Source organism: Triturus cristatus, chromosome 2_1, assembly GCF_964204655.1.
Source record: "Triturus cristatus chromosome 2_1, aTriCri1.1, whole genome shotgun sequence".
NCBI lineage: Eukaryota > Metazoa > Chordata > Amphibia > Caudata > Salamandridae > Triturus > Triturus cristatus.
The window spans coordinates 513,715,438-513,730,042 of record NC_140581.1 but is presented as its reverse complement, the minus strand read 5'-3'; the positions used below and the strand labels follow the sequence as shown (position 1 = coordinate 513,730,042).

General features: G+C 54.5%; 1 protein-coding gene across 1 annotated transcript in view; it reads left to right on the top strand.

The window, feature by feature from the left end:
• ACOT12 (acyl-CoA thioesterase 12) overlaps window positions 1-14,605 on the top strand; it is a 517,871-nt gene that overhangs the window by 402,289 nt on the left and 100,977 nt on the right. The gene's annotated exons all lie outside the window — the stretch shown is intronic.

The window sequence follows — 14,605 nt, the reverse complement described above, 5'->3', positions numbered from 1 at the left end:
AGACTTTGATGTACGGAAAAATGTAAATAAATGTAAATTTGATACTTGTATAGCGCACTACTCACCCGCAAGGGTCTCAAGGCGCTTGTACGAATACCGCTGTGGAACCCATCCTGGCTTTCCCTGTGAGGTGTCCACTCCTGGGCACCCCCAAGGTGGAGGCCAGGCATCCTTAGCGTTGTGGGGGCCGTTGTGGAGATTAAGCAAGCTATTGCCCAGAGTTGCAGAGTGGGACTCCATGATTGGAATAGGCACCGAGGCGAGAATTATCAGATCCGTGGAATTTTTGAGCCCAAGACCCGCCGAGGCGGGGAATTGAACCCTGGTCCCGGGCTAGACCTCTGCATTAGGGTCTGCCGCTCTAATCATTGAGCCACACTTCTCCTCATTGAGCCACACTTATCCTTGGAATCCCCACTTCAAGCTTGTTCCCACACATATCTACAGTAAGTGATGGCTATTCCACAGCAGGATACTCTGTCGATTCCCGGAACGGGGTATCTGATCGGATCGCACGGGGTGGGAGGCCTTTGATTAGTCGGAGATCCTTTGAATCGGGGCAACTGCTTACAGGAAGGGGGCCAATAAATGGCAGCTGCAGGACCAGGTGGTGGCTTGGGAGCGGGGCAGGGCAGAGGAAGGGGGTTCATCAAAGGATGGGGAGGTGCTGGCCCGCTTCCGAGGTAGGGTCGCGCTGGGGAGGGGTGTATGATCAATGCACGAGAGAGCGGGGGGGTGTTCGCAGCGCCAAGGGAACGCGCTGGTGATCGGCGAGGGGCAGAGGGGCCACGGCACTTTCAAAATGGCTACTGCTTAAGTGAGCGTACGGGCCTGAGAGGGGACAAGGTGGCGCCGATTATGTTGACATCGCAAACCAGATTTTAACACTTGGTGGGGAGGGACACACTCCTCACACTAGAGGCAGAGGATCAGACCAGGTATGCTCCCATAAAGCCAATTGTTGTTACTAAGTTTAGACACACCCCTGAGAAGTACCATTCGAGGTTCAGGGACCATCACAAGCTCCCAAATCAGTCCTGGGTGGATTTCTTAGATTATACCAACAAGACATTGAAGGGCTGGGTGAGGGACAGCAAAGTGGATGCTTTTACTGGGCTGTATAACCTACTCCTGAGAGAGCACATGCTCAATAACTGTTTTCTAGAGCTGTGCCTACACCTAGTGCATAAACAAACTTACTAATCCCATGAAGCTTTCTGAGGAAGCAGGTCTCTGGGTCAGCACCAGAGTGCCTAAGAAGGCGTCTTGAGAGGACTCCCAGAAGGGTGGTCAGGGTTCCAAACACAAGGAAAAAGGGGGGAAAGGGTCCCACTCCCAATCTGGCCACCAGAAGAAAGGCTTCACAGACCAGAAAACTGAAAGTGTGTCCCTAAGTGGTAAGAGTATAGGCATATGAAGTGGGGGGTGTCAAGTGCTCCAAGAGGGCACCGCTTCCCAGTGGTGAGCAGTCACCGGGAAGGTCTGGAGCATGGAAGAATGGCCCAGACAGCTGCCAGGATAAGAAAGGTTAAGGGATTTATGGGGCCAGCCCCTTAATGTCCCACAGCACTGGTAGATGGGGCACTGTAGGAGTCTTCCCTAGATCCTACTGGGGAGAACATAGCCTCCCTTGATACCCTGCTTGAATTTACGGGATTTAAGTAGAAGGGTGGCCACTAGGAAGGAGTTCTACAAGGCACAGAAGGAGTGCCAAACCCTTGAGGTCCTAAAGCAGCAAGCTAAAGCCCATGCAGCTGGTGACATCTCTGGAAATCACCTAATATATTGGGAGAATTATCCCCTGTATAGTGAACCTAAGGTTCCTGAGCATGGGACAACCCGTGTATAGGTAGTTCCCCAATGTTACAGGGCTTTCCTACTGTTGCTGGCTCATGAAATACCCCTGGCAGGACATCTGGGGCTGGACAAGACCTTTGACAGGCTTGTCACCCACTTTTATTGGCCCCGGATGAGGACAGCTACTACTGTATTTTGTAGGACTTGTCTCATCTGCCAGACTTGTGGGAAGACAGGGGAAAAAACTAAAAGCTCCCATGTCTGTTGTTTGCACACCCTTTGAAGGGGGAGGGAAATCATATTAAAGGACCCTTGGACCAGGGGCGTAACAAAGGCCCCCGCAGCCCCCGCAGTGCGGGGGGCCCCCGCGTTGCAGGGGCCCACTCGCAGTCACCTGGCAAGCCTCTTCATGAATTAAATAGCCGGCTGGCGGCCTCTTAATAAAATGGTGCGCACGCACGCCTCGATGGGCCCTGCACTCCAGGGGCCCCCTCACACTTCTCAGCAAGCCACAGAGGGCTCGCGCTCTTAATTAATTAAATGGTCGCAGTTGCGCACGCAAGCGGGGGCCCCGGCCGGGCCTTTGAGCCTTTAGTGCCATAGCGACTTGTCCAGTGACTACGGTTGGCGACTGGCGACAAGACAACCTGCAATATAACCGTGCCTTTCTTTTGATATTATATTGAAAAAAAGGTGTTTGTGTTACGCGCCAACTCTACACACGTCATCCTGCACGATGTGCAAATAGTGAACGGGCCGGGCAATGAAGTGATTTGCTCAAGGTCACACACAACACATACACTAAATGGTGCGCGGGCCCCGGCCGGGCCTCTGACTGAGGATATTTATTAATTCATTAAATTGTGGTGGGTGGGGGTGCGCATGCTCGCGGTGCGCAGTTGTCTGCGAGGTCTTCAGGGTGGGACACGAGCTGATGACCAATGCCATTTGAATTTGTTGTCAGACATGCGCATTGCCGGGCACCCGCAATTAAAAGTGCGCGTGAGACTTGTGAGCCTGAGGTGAGCGAGGCATCCAGGACCCAGCCATGCTATGCCTAACACCAGAGAGTGAAAAGGATCGTCACCGGCCCCGGGCCATTATTTAATTTATTACTAGCCCCTGCTGCCTGGCTAGGTTCTTTGCCCTGCCTTTTGTGCTGCCCGCTCGCGCCTGCCTCTGAGTCTGAAGCTGCAGGCCAGCCCTCAGGTCAGGTGAGTGAGTCTGTCCGAGGCAGAAGAGGGGGCCCCCGCGCTGTAGGGGCCCCCCTCACTCAGCAAGCCTCTCCTGCTCTTCATTATGAATTAAATGGTTATGGTGCGCACGCCTGCCACCCGGCCTCTTATAATAAATTAAATGGTGCGCACGCACGCACTCATGGAAGAGGCTGTTCGAGGACAGCCCCGGTTGTAAGCGCCTCCCAGCACTGCAACTGTGCACTTGTGTACATCGTGTGATCTAACGCATTGGTAAATATCTAGAAATACATATTCCTGAAAAGCAATCGCCATATGTTTGCATGCAGATCTGTTTAAAACGTCGTTTGTTTGAATTAATTGGGACATAAATGTGAAAACAAATGTAGTTGTTTCAATGACTTAAGAAAGGAGGCAGTTTATTTTAGACATTTCTCACCGCCTACAGCTCGTAAAAAAACTATTGCATTAAATCAGTCACTAGTGTGTACAGAGGGACTACTGTGCACGTTACTCTGCACCACAGGCACAAATAGAGTCAAATTTCGGGGGGGGGGGGGGGGCTACTAAAAATTCCAGGGGGGGCTAAGTCTTCCAGCAATAGGTAGCAGGGGCTTTAAGAAGGGGTTAAATACACAACAAAGCCTCATTAACAACTAAATGGTCTTTTAAAGACCTGTAAAGTACTCAGGTGCAGCTGTGCGTGTTCCCGGGAAGCTGTCTCAGCCGGGCGGACACACACGACAGGGGGGCTGAAGCCCTTTGAGCCCAATGGGCGTTGCGCGCCTGCTCTGCACTATGATAACATACATACAGGCTTCCTTGCCTGCTGAAGCGTTGCCTGTTTGCATTTCTGCTATTTTTTCAAGTGACAGAGACCGAGTCAGTGGAGTGAAATCACGTGTTGTGAAGACCCCTGTGTAACACTTCGGCCTTGTGCCTGTGAAAGACCAATACTATAAGACTGGGACAGAGTCAGCTGTTCAGCCTGGCAAATAAAAGTCTCTGCGCACAACACCCATATCTGGCTATAGAAAACAAGCTAAGACAGCTTGTCTGGAGTCACAGTGCAGAGAATAATTCTGACAAATGGGTGCTAACATTTGAATTTGAAAAATAGGGTTTGCTGAGCCACTACACTTTGTTACTAAGATAACAAACATGGGGGCATATTATCAAGGCAGGCGATAAAATTATCGCCGCTTTAGCGGCAGAAAACTGCCGCTAAAACGGCGATAATGGGCTTGATAATATGCCCTTGAGAATTCCCATAGAAGCCCATGTTAGATGTGAAGGACATCTAACATGGGCTTTAATTGGAATTCCATAGAGCATATTATCAAGCCCATTATCGCCGTTTTAGCGGCAGTTTTCTGCCGCTAAAGCGGCGATAATTTTATCGCCTGTCTTGATAATATGCCTCATGGTTCCTTGCCTGATGAAGCGTAGCCCGTTTGCATTTCTGCCATTTTTTTCATGGCTCGGGCACATTATATGTTCATTTACTCGCCAAATGTCAGGCCCGTGATCAGCAGCTGCCTGCAGCCAGTGGGGTGCCAGTCCGGTCATGACGTGTTAAACTCACTCAGAAGTTCTGCATTGTCATGGCTGCAGGCGTGGCTGCCGGTAGAGGCCCAATCAATCAATCAATCAGTGACACTTGTAAAGCGCGCTACATACCCGTAGGGTCTCAAGGCGCTGGGGGGGGGGGGAGGGGGGGGTGCCGCTACTGCTCGAACAGCCAGGTCTTCAGCTTCTTCCTGAAGGAGAGGTGGTCTTGGGTCAGGCGCAGGTCGGTAGGGAGGGAGTTCCAGGTCTTTGCGGCCAGGTAGGAGAAGGACCTTCCTCCTGTAGTCGCTCTTCGGATGCGGGGGACGGCGGCGAGGGCGTGGTTGGCTGATCGGAGGTGGCGTTTGGGAGCGTGGAAGTTGACTCGGCTGTTGAGGTAGCTCGGGCCTTGGTCGTGTAGGGCTTTGTGTGCGTGGGTGAGGAGGCGGAAGGTGATTCTTTTGTTGACGGGGAGCCAGTGAAGGTCTCTCAGATGTCCGGAGATGTGGCTGGTTCGTGGGATGTCGAGGATGAGTCTGGCTGAGGCGTTCTGGATCCGCTGGAGTCTCTTCTGGAGCTTGGCGGTGGTACCGGCGTAGAGGGCGTTGCCGTAGTCCACTCGGCTGGTGACGAGGGCCTGGGTGACGGTCTTCCTGGTCTCGGTGGGGATCCACCAGAAGATCTTCCGTAGCATGCGTAGGATGTTGAAGCACGCCGAGGAGACGTTGTTGACTTGCCTGGTCATGGAGAGGGAGGAGTCCAGGAGGAAGCCCAGGTTGCGTGCATGGTCTGTCGGTTTGGGTGCGGTGCCCAGGGCGGGAGGCCACCAGGAGTCATCCCAGGCGGAGGGTGAGGAGCCCAGGATGAGGACCTCCGTCTTGTCCGAGTTCAGTTTCAGGCGGCTGGTCGTCATCCACTCGGCTACCTCTTTCATCCCTTCGTGCAGGTTGGATCTGGCGGCGGCGGGGTCGTTGGTCAGGGAGAGGATCAGTTGGGTGTCGTCGGCGTAGGAGATTATGCTGAGGTTGTGTTTGCGTACGATGGCCGCGAGGGGGCTCATGTAGACGTTGAAGAGGGTGGGGCTCAGAGATGATCCTTGAGGGACGCCGCAGGTGACTTCGGAGGCCTCTGACTTGTACGGTGGTAGGCGGACTCTCTGTGTTCTTCCGTCGAGGAAGGAGATGATCCAGTCCAGCGCCTTGTCCTGGATTCCGATGTTGCTGAGGCGCCGTACTAGGGTGCGGTGGCAGACCGTGTCGAATGCCGCAGAGAGGTCTAGGAGGATGAGGGCCGCTGTTTCTCCATTGTCCATCAGGGCTCGGATGTCATCGGTGGCGGCGATGAGGGCGGTCTCGGTGCTGTGATTGGCTCGGAAGCCGGACTGTGAGGGGTCGAGGGATCCGTTTGTCTCGAGGAAGGCGGCCATCTGCTTGTTGACGGTCTTCTCGATGACTTTGGCTGGAAACGGGAGGAGCGAGATGGGGCGGTAATTCTTGAGGTCGGTGGGGTCCGCTGTAGGTTTCTTTAGTAGGGCGCTGAGTTCGGCGTGCTTCCAGCTCTCAGGGAAGATGGTGGTGTCGAAGGAAGTGTTGATGATGTCTCGCAGGTGGGGTGCGATGACAGCGTCGGCCTTGTTGAAGACGTGGTGAGGGCAGGGGTCGGTCGGTGATCCGGAGTGGATGGAGTTCATCGTGCGGATGGTGTCTTCGGTGCTGATCGGGGTCCAGGCGTGGAGGGTGGTGGTGGGGGGTGGTTGTTCGGTCGTGGTGTGCGTTGGTTGGTTGTTGAAGCTGTTATGTATGTCCGCGATCTTGTTGTGGAAGTATGAAGCGAGGGAGTTGCAGAGGTCTTGCGATGGGGTGATGTCGTTGTTTCCTGCGCTGGGGTTGGAAAGCTCTTTCACGATGTTGAAGAGTTCCTTGCAGTTGTGTGCGTTGTTGTCCAACCGGTCTTTGAATGCTGTTTTCTTGGCGGCGCGGATCAGCTGGTGGTGTTTCCGGGTGGCAAGTTTGAAGGAGGTCCTGTTGTCTGGTGTCGGTTCCCTTCTCCAGACTTTCTCGAGGGCTCGGCAGTTCTTCTTGGAGCTCTTGAGTTCGTCGGTGAACCATGGGGCCTTCTTGCTGCCGGGTCTGCTAGGCGGGGTCCTCAGTGGGGCGAGTTCGTCCGCGCAGTTGCTGATCCACTTCGTGAGGTTGTCGGCGGCTTGGCTGGGGTTCGCTGAGCTGGCAGGAGGGTGCTGGTTCAGGGAGGTGGCGAGCTGGTCTGCTGTGATCTTGTTCCAGCTTCTGCGGGCTGCCTGTTGCTGGTGTTGGTGGGTCGTCGTTCTCTTGAAGGTGAAGTGGACGCAGCTGTGGTCCGTCCATTGAAGCTCTGTGGCGTGGCTGAAGTCTATGTCTGTGCTGGATGAGAAGACTGCGTCGAGTGTGTGTCCGGCGAGGTGGGTGGGGTGGACACCAGTTGCTTGAGTCCCAGGTTGGCGAGGTTGTCGAGCAGGGTGCTGGTGTTGCGGTCGTTGTTGTTCTCCAGATGGAAGTTGAGGTCTCCCAGGAGGATGTAGTCGGCGGAGGGGAGGGCATGCGGGCTGACGAAGTCGGCGATGTCCTCGCTGAATTGTGTGCGTGGTCCAGGGGGTCGGTAGATCAGGGTGCCTCTGAGGGTGGTGTTCGGGTTGGTGTGGATCTGGAAATGCAGGTGTTCGGCGCTGGTCAGGGTGTTGCCGGTGCTGGTCGTGAGACGGATGGTGTTCCTGTGGATGATGGCGATGCCTCCTCCCATCTGGTTGGCGTTTCGGTCCCTCCGGACGACCTTGTAGCCCTCTGGGATAGCGATGGCGATGTCGGGAGCTGAAGAGGCGTTCATCCAGGTCTCCGTGAGGAAGGCGACGTCAGGGGCTGTGGCGTCTAGAAGGTTCCAGAGTTCGATGGCGTGTCTGTGGACGGAGCGGGTGTTGAGCAGGATGCACTTGAGGTGGGTGCTGCTGGTGTTCGACTTGGTGGGTGCTGGTGCGAGGCTGGTCCGGATGCAGGTGAACTTGCAGGCGTGGCAGCTGAAAGGTCTGTGGGTACGTCGTGGAGTGGCTTGATGGCATTCTGGGAGTCGGCCGGTGTTGAGTGCGGTGAGGGTGGCGGCGGAGTACGTCAGGCGGGTCGGTCGGGATCTTCGTTGGCCAGGGGTCCTGGCGCTGGGCGCGGTCCGGTCGCGGACGGGCGCAGACGGGCTTACCTTTGGCGCGCCTTCGGCGCACAATCGGCGCGCCCGCTGCGCGTGACCGCTGCGCGTTCGCACGGTCGCCATATAAGGCGAAGTGCGCGGGTGGGCGGGGCAGCTGGGAGGCGGGAGCGGGGAGGGAACAGAAAGGAAAAAGGGGCGTGGTCAGCGGTGGTGGCGGGAAGCGGGGAGCGGGGAGGGAAGGCGGAGGGCGGCGAGGTAGGCGGGCAGACAGGCAGGAGAACGCAAAGGGCTGAAACTGACTAGAAAAAAAATACAGGCACAAAAGTCAGACAAAAGCTGCTAACACGGGAGGAAAATGCAGTTCAAACAAGCACAAATGCTAGACAAAACAAGCACAAAAGTCAGACAAAAGCTGCTAACACGGGAGGAAAATGCAGAAACTGACTAGAAAAAATACAGGCACAAAAGTCAGACAAAAGCTGCTAACACGGGAGGAAAATGCAGTTCAAACAAGCACAAATGCTAGACAAAACAAGCAAAAACAGACGCCAGCGGCGTCAGCCGGCAGCGAGGCAGGCAGCGAGGCAGAGGGCAAGGCGAGGGGGCACACACAGCAGCTGGTGGCCGTGCGGCGCGGGGGTGTCCCACAGGTGGGTCACCCCCGCCCAGGCTGTGACAAGCGTGTGTGTTTACATTCTGGCCACCTTAAGTTTGCGATTTGTTTCTCAAAACTACATGGGGGTCATTTTAATAGGTTTCTGACAATTTCGGCTATGTTGTATGGGAGATTATTGCGCTGGCCTCAGCCTGTGAGGATAATGGAAAATGGTGCTCAGCCTGTCTGCTTGCAAGTCAGCTGACTGACACTGTGTGACAAGCAGCTGAGATACCTGGATCCCTGTGTAACTTGTCTTGTTCATGTTGAAGGTTCACACATCCTTCCTGTAACGCCGGGGGTCCCACGTTACATGGGCAGAGAGAGGCCCTAGAGTCCTGATGTTCTCCTGATTGATTGCTGGCAGGTAGGGGACCATAGGCTGGCAATGATTTCTGGTGCTTTGCTGCAGTTTTAAAATTTTCTTGGATTTTCTTGTTGCTCAAATGGGTATAATTTCAGATATTTATATATTTCCCCCGTCTTCATTGCTTCATTTTGCTCGCGCAAAAGTGTCACTCATAGTCATTGAAATGTCACTCATAATTACACTGAAGACATGAAAATGTCACACATAGCAATTTTAAACCTTGGCAGCTATGCATAAGACATCACGTTGCATGCATGTCGCAGTAGAGGTACGCAGTAGGCAGTTGTATGTCCGATGGGAGCTATCGTTCTTTGAGTTAAAAGGCACAAGGTTCGCTATGGTGGCTCCGATAGATATGGAGCTGAAAAAGGTAACATGCAGTTATATAACTCTATATTTAAATTACAGATTTGAATGGCCGAAAGTACATTCAATCCTAAGTACCAAGACTGTAGCTTTGTTCCAGGCACAAGATCGCTTGTATGTACCTTTATACTGGAACCGAGTAGCGATGCCTGCATATTATAACCGATACTCCAGTTTGCCATACGTAAAACCCAGTGACGAAGGACACAGGCCATATTTTTCACTAAGCCCCCCCCCCCCCATCATTCAATCAAGAAGCATCTCTTTGTGCCCCACATGTCTGTTTGTATATCCACCCCATGCCCCTCTATTCCCTGTTGTTGTGCCTGAAAGAAGGCACATGACCTAACACTGATGGAGCCATTCATCAGTGACACTCTCAGCTACTCACGCATGTTGGACAGTGTGGAACTACGCAGTTTTCAGCAGCTAAGCCCCTCTGCCTTATAGTTGCGCTGTAACGCTTAAAGGATAGACATGCCTATTTCCTTGCATCTCTGCAACCAACTCTCTGCTTCGGAACAATCGGGGCGTGCAGGTATCCCAGACACACTTTACTTTATCTTTGCCCGAAGAGCAGCACTCTGGGCCAAACGTGTCTCTGTTCCCATTCTTGAACAGGAGACCTATTTGGTAGAGCAATTTAACTGAGAAGGAGACAACGTTCCTCGGCTTACAAACAGAACATAATGGGGACTTATACGCAGGGCTTTAAGTGGGCCAGGTCTTGCGGGTGCATAGCACTGGCAGTTCTTATATACAGGTGCCAAGACGGGTCCCTAACGGGGTCTCCGTTTTTGCACTCACCATGAACAAAATACATCTTACCTCTGCAGCAGTACTACCCTTTACTGCCTTTAATGTAACTTCACAGAGACTCGTTATAGTTCTTTCACAGCCCTACCATTTCAGAACTGAAGCATTCTGAATATGCTATACTACGAAGGCATGGTTGTTGCTGATTTATCTTATGCAACTAACAACCATTGACAAAGCCAATAGTACTGGCTTGCTGTAAGTGTAATGTTACTTGCTGTATTATATATCTGGATGTAATGACAGAAGTAGCAAAAAAACAGTGGGGCGGCACGCTAAGCATAGATTTTCAGTTTGTGCTTTTAAGCCAAGCCCTTAATTACATCAGCCACGACCCTTTCAGTGATCCCCCAGTTTTTTAATCCTACTTAAAGCCCTGCTTATATGAGACCCTTTACAAACGGGCCACATGCTAAATCAACGTATGTGCGCAGCCACCCTTTACCTCCCAACTACTTGCTACATGACCCAGCACTTACCTACCCAGACACTCAATGCACGCTTCACCCAACACACAGACAACGCTGGTGCTGGTGGGGTAATCGCTACTGGATGCATGCCCGCACAGTTCTCTATGTAGCCTGTGCAAGAGCACTTTGAAATACTTGCCATGATTAGGCACATGTTGTTCCTTGCAATGTGCCCATAACCCCCAGGCTTCACATGTTTTGATTTTTGAGCATCTGGGGATAAGTTATCTTCACCTTGAAAGCGACGCTGTTTAGGCTCTGGGGCTTCAGGAGCAAACTGTACTTGACATAGTTCTCATTGTCTAATACGGTTTGCCTGAAGGCAACAGTGTGCACTGATGCATGAGATGACGAGCACTGTACATGCATCTTCCCGGTATCTCTGCGCCTAGATAAATCTCAGTCTGGAGTTCCCACCTTGCCATCCCACTTTTCCTGTGGCATTTGATCGCCCAGACAGAGTCGTGGATAGCACCACAGCAGCTATCACAGACTGTTCAAATGATATTTCAAAAACCAATGTCAGACTCACCAAATCCAACAGAAAAACACATGTAAATGATCAAACAAAATCTTTCTAATTCCCATACCGAGTACAAATCCATCAATCTATCTAACCTACCCTCCCTTTCAGTCACATGACTAGTAGGATGACATCTATGATTATAATACCAATTATTTTCAAGGAGAAAAATGGAAGTACATCCAAGGCCCGGCATACACCCTCCCCATCCGCCAAAAAAAGTAACGTAATGGGGAGCCACAGCCAAGGGCCTATAAGTCAAGGGAGCCGCTCGTCTAAAAAGTTTGGAAAAACACTGCTTAAGAAGTTCCTGGTGCCATCTGCGAACATGATGGCCCTAATTACCCCGTGGGCTGGTACATCTAGGTCCATGGAAAAGACATTTTGTGTATAAAGTTTAGCAAAAAAAACAAATTGTAGCAAAGGTGGAGAATGTTTAAACTCTGCATAAGTGTTTCTGTGGTGGTGCACAAACAAAAGGGGAATTAGTTTGACTAAATAGGTTTGATTTATGTATGCTGCTTGCTGTACTTGTTATTGTTTTACCAGTCACTTTGAAATATTTGCACCTTCATGCACAAGCACAAACCAAAAGGTCATTGGTTGACTAAAGTGGTTTGATTTTTGTATGCTGCTGCCTGCTGTACTTGTTACTGTTTTGCTAGACACTTTGAAATATTTGAGCCTTCAAAAAGGGAATTGCTAGTTTAAACTGGTTTGATTATTGTACGGTGCTGTAGTTGTTATTGTTTACCAGTGGCTTTGAAATATATGTGCCTTTATGCAAACACCAAACAGGGAATTGTGTGACTAACCTGGCTTCATTTTTGCATACTGCTGGACTTGTTTTTATCATGTACTTTGAATGTATTTTCACGTTGATGCAAGAAGTTAATTTTTTTACTAAACGTGCTTGATTTTTGTTTGCCAGACTGGTGAATGCTTTATTGAGCACTTTGAAAGTATTTGCACTTTTCTTTTGCTTTACCAACTACAGTTTGTATAGATTGTCATTAGGTACTTGCTGATACGGTTTGTTTTTATTCTACATGCAGTGTTATTTATGGTGTTGCTTGCACTTGTCTGTAATACGTGTGCCTTAAATCTTGTATTGACTGATACCGATTGTGTCCTCCGTGTGTACTGACTGGCGCGCTCATGTAAAGCCAGCCACGCTAATACTTCCGGGTCGCGTTCTCGCTATATAAACATTAACACTTTTTGAAGTGCAGAGTGACTACTTCTCTAGATTTTGTCTACAGAAAGTGAACAATACGTTAATCATAACATTTCTTCTTGAATGCTGCTAGTTTGTGACCGGTTTAGTTGTTTGCAGTTTAAATTAAAAAAATCTGTGAGGTTCTCTGCATTGTATCTTGAACTCTGTTATGAAGCTCTGTGGTTATACTGAATAAGCAGCTACCATGTTGTTGTTATTAGGGGTGGGCGGAAAATTCCGCTCCGCCAGCGTAGCAGATAAAGCCAGCCACCCCTGCTCACCGGCCCGGTCCCTGCTTCTGAAAGCAGCCAGGCCGGGGAGAGCCTCCCCGGGCCCCGGTGGACCCCTGTCTCCAGCGCCCGGACCCTCGGCTGGCTTGCAGGACGGGGGGCTCCCGCACCCCGGGGCCTGCCGGACGGAGCACGAGCCCCAGGCCCGGTCCCAGCTTCCGAACCCTAGCCAGGCCGGGGAGAGGCTCTCCGGGCCCCGGTGGACCACCTTCCCCAGTGCCCGGGCCCTTGGCTGCCTTTCAGGACGGGGGGCTCCCGCACCCTGGGACGGAGCTCCAGCTCCAGGCCCGGGCCCAGCTTCCGGACCCCAGCCAGGCCGGGGAGAGCCTCCCCGGGCCCCGGTGGAACCCCGTCCCCAGGGACCGGACCCTCAGCTGGCTTGCGTGACGGGGGGCTCCCGCACCCTGGGACGGAGCTCCAGCACCGGGCCCGGCTTCTGGACCCTAGCCAGGCCGGGGAGAGGCTCCCCGGGCCCCTGTGGACCACCTTCCCCAGCGCCCGGGCCCTCGGCTGCCTTGCAGGACGGGGGGCTCCCGCACCCTGGGACGGAGCTCCAGCACCGGGCCCGGGCCCAGCTTCCAGACCCCAGCCAAGCCGGGGAGAGCCTCCCCGGGCCCCGGTGGAACCCCGTCCCCAGCGACCGGACCCTCGGCTGGCTTGCGGGACAGGGGGGGTCCCGCACCTGGGACGGAGCTCCAGCACCGGGTTCGGGCCCGGCTTCCGGACCCTAGCCAGGCCGGGGAGAGGCTCCCCGGGCCCCGGTGGACCACCTTCCCCAGCGCCCGGGCCCTCGGCTGCCTTGCAGGACGGGGGGCTCCCGCACCCTGGGACACTGGGACGGAGCACAAGCCCGGGGTGCGGGCCCAGCTTCCAAACCCTAGCCAGGCTGGGGAGAGCCTCGCCGGGCCACGGTGGACACCCTTCCCCAGCGCCCGGACCCTCGGCTGGCTTGCAGGACGGGGGGCTCCCACACCCCGGGGCCTGCCGGACGGAGCACGAGCCCCAGGCCCGGTCCCAGCTTCCGAACCCTAGCCAGGCCGGGGAGAGCCTCCCCGGGGCCCCCGGTGGACCCCCTGTCCCCAGCACCCGGACCCTCGGCTGGAACCAAGGAGGGTTAAGCCCAGGCCACGTCCTCTCCCCAACGGCCTGCCCGGGGAGCCCATTTTTCTCGACTATTAAGCCCCCACGTAGTGGGGGCTTACAGAACTCTGGGGAAGGACAAAAGTTGGAGTCAGCCCGGCCGGCCGGCAGGCCGGCCATCTGGTCCCCCGGCCCGCAGGGCCATCTGGTCACCCGGCCCGCCGGGCCATCTGGTCACGCAGCCAGGCGACCAGATGGCCAGGGGCTCAGTAGCCCTCTAATCATTCGCTTTACCAGATAAAACTGGGGGCTCCGAGCGCCAGCTATCCTGAGGGAAACTTCGGAGGGAACCAGCTACTAGATGGTTCGATTAGTCTTTCGCCCCTATACCCAGGTCGGACGACCGATTTGCACGTCAGGACGGCTACGGACCTCCACCAGAGTTTCCTCTGGCTTCCCCTGCCCAGGCGTAGTTCACCATCTTTCGGGTCCTATCACGCACGCTCATGCTCCACCTCCCCGACAGAGCGGGCGAGACGGGCCGGTGGTGCGCCCGCCACTGGAAGCGCGGCGGGATCCCACCTCAGCCGGCGCGCGCCGGCCCTCACCTTTATTGCGCCACAGGGTTTCGCACGGCCCTCCGACTCGCGCACGTGTTAGACTCCTTGCTCCGTGTTTCAAGACGGGTCGGGTGGGTAACCGACATCGCCGCAGACCCCTGGCGCCCGGTGTGGGCCTCCCCGCCCGGCGGCGCGACGCGGTCGGGGCGCACTGAGAACAGGGAGCAGGGGGCCCCGTCCCCCCTTCAACCGCCCCGGCGCGCCCCGAGGGGAGGGCGCGGAGGCGGTCGAATCTCCCTCGGCCCCGCAGACACGGCGAAGCTGCTGCCAGGGGGGCTGTAACACCCTCCGCCAGAAGCGAAGGGCCACCTGCCACCCCGAAGCCTTCCCAGCCGACCCGGAGCCGGTCGCGGCGCACCGCCGCGGAGGAAATTAGCCCTGCGGGGGCCGGGTAGGGCCTGGGCGCCGGTCCCACGGAGGGGATCCGGAACTCCCGGGCCACCGACCTTCCTGCCGTGTTGAATCCTCCGGGCGGACTGCACGG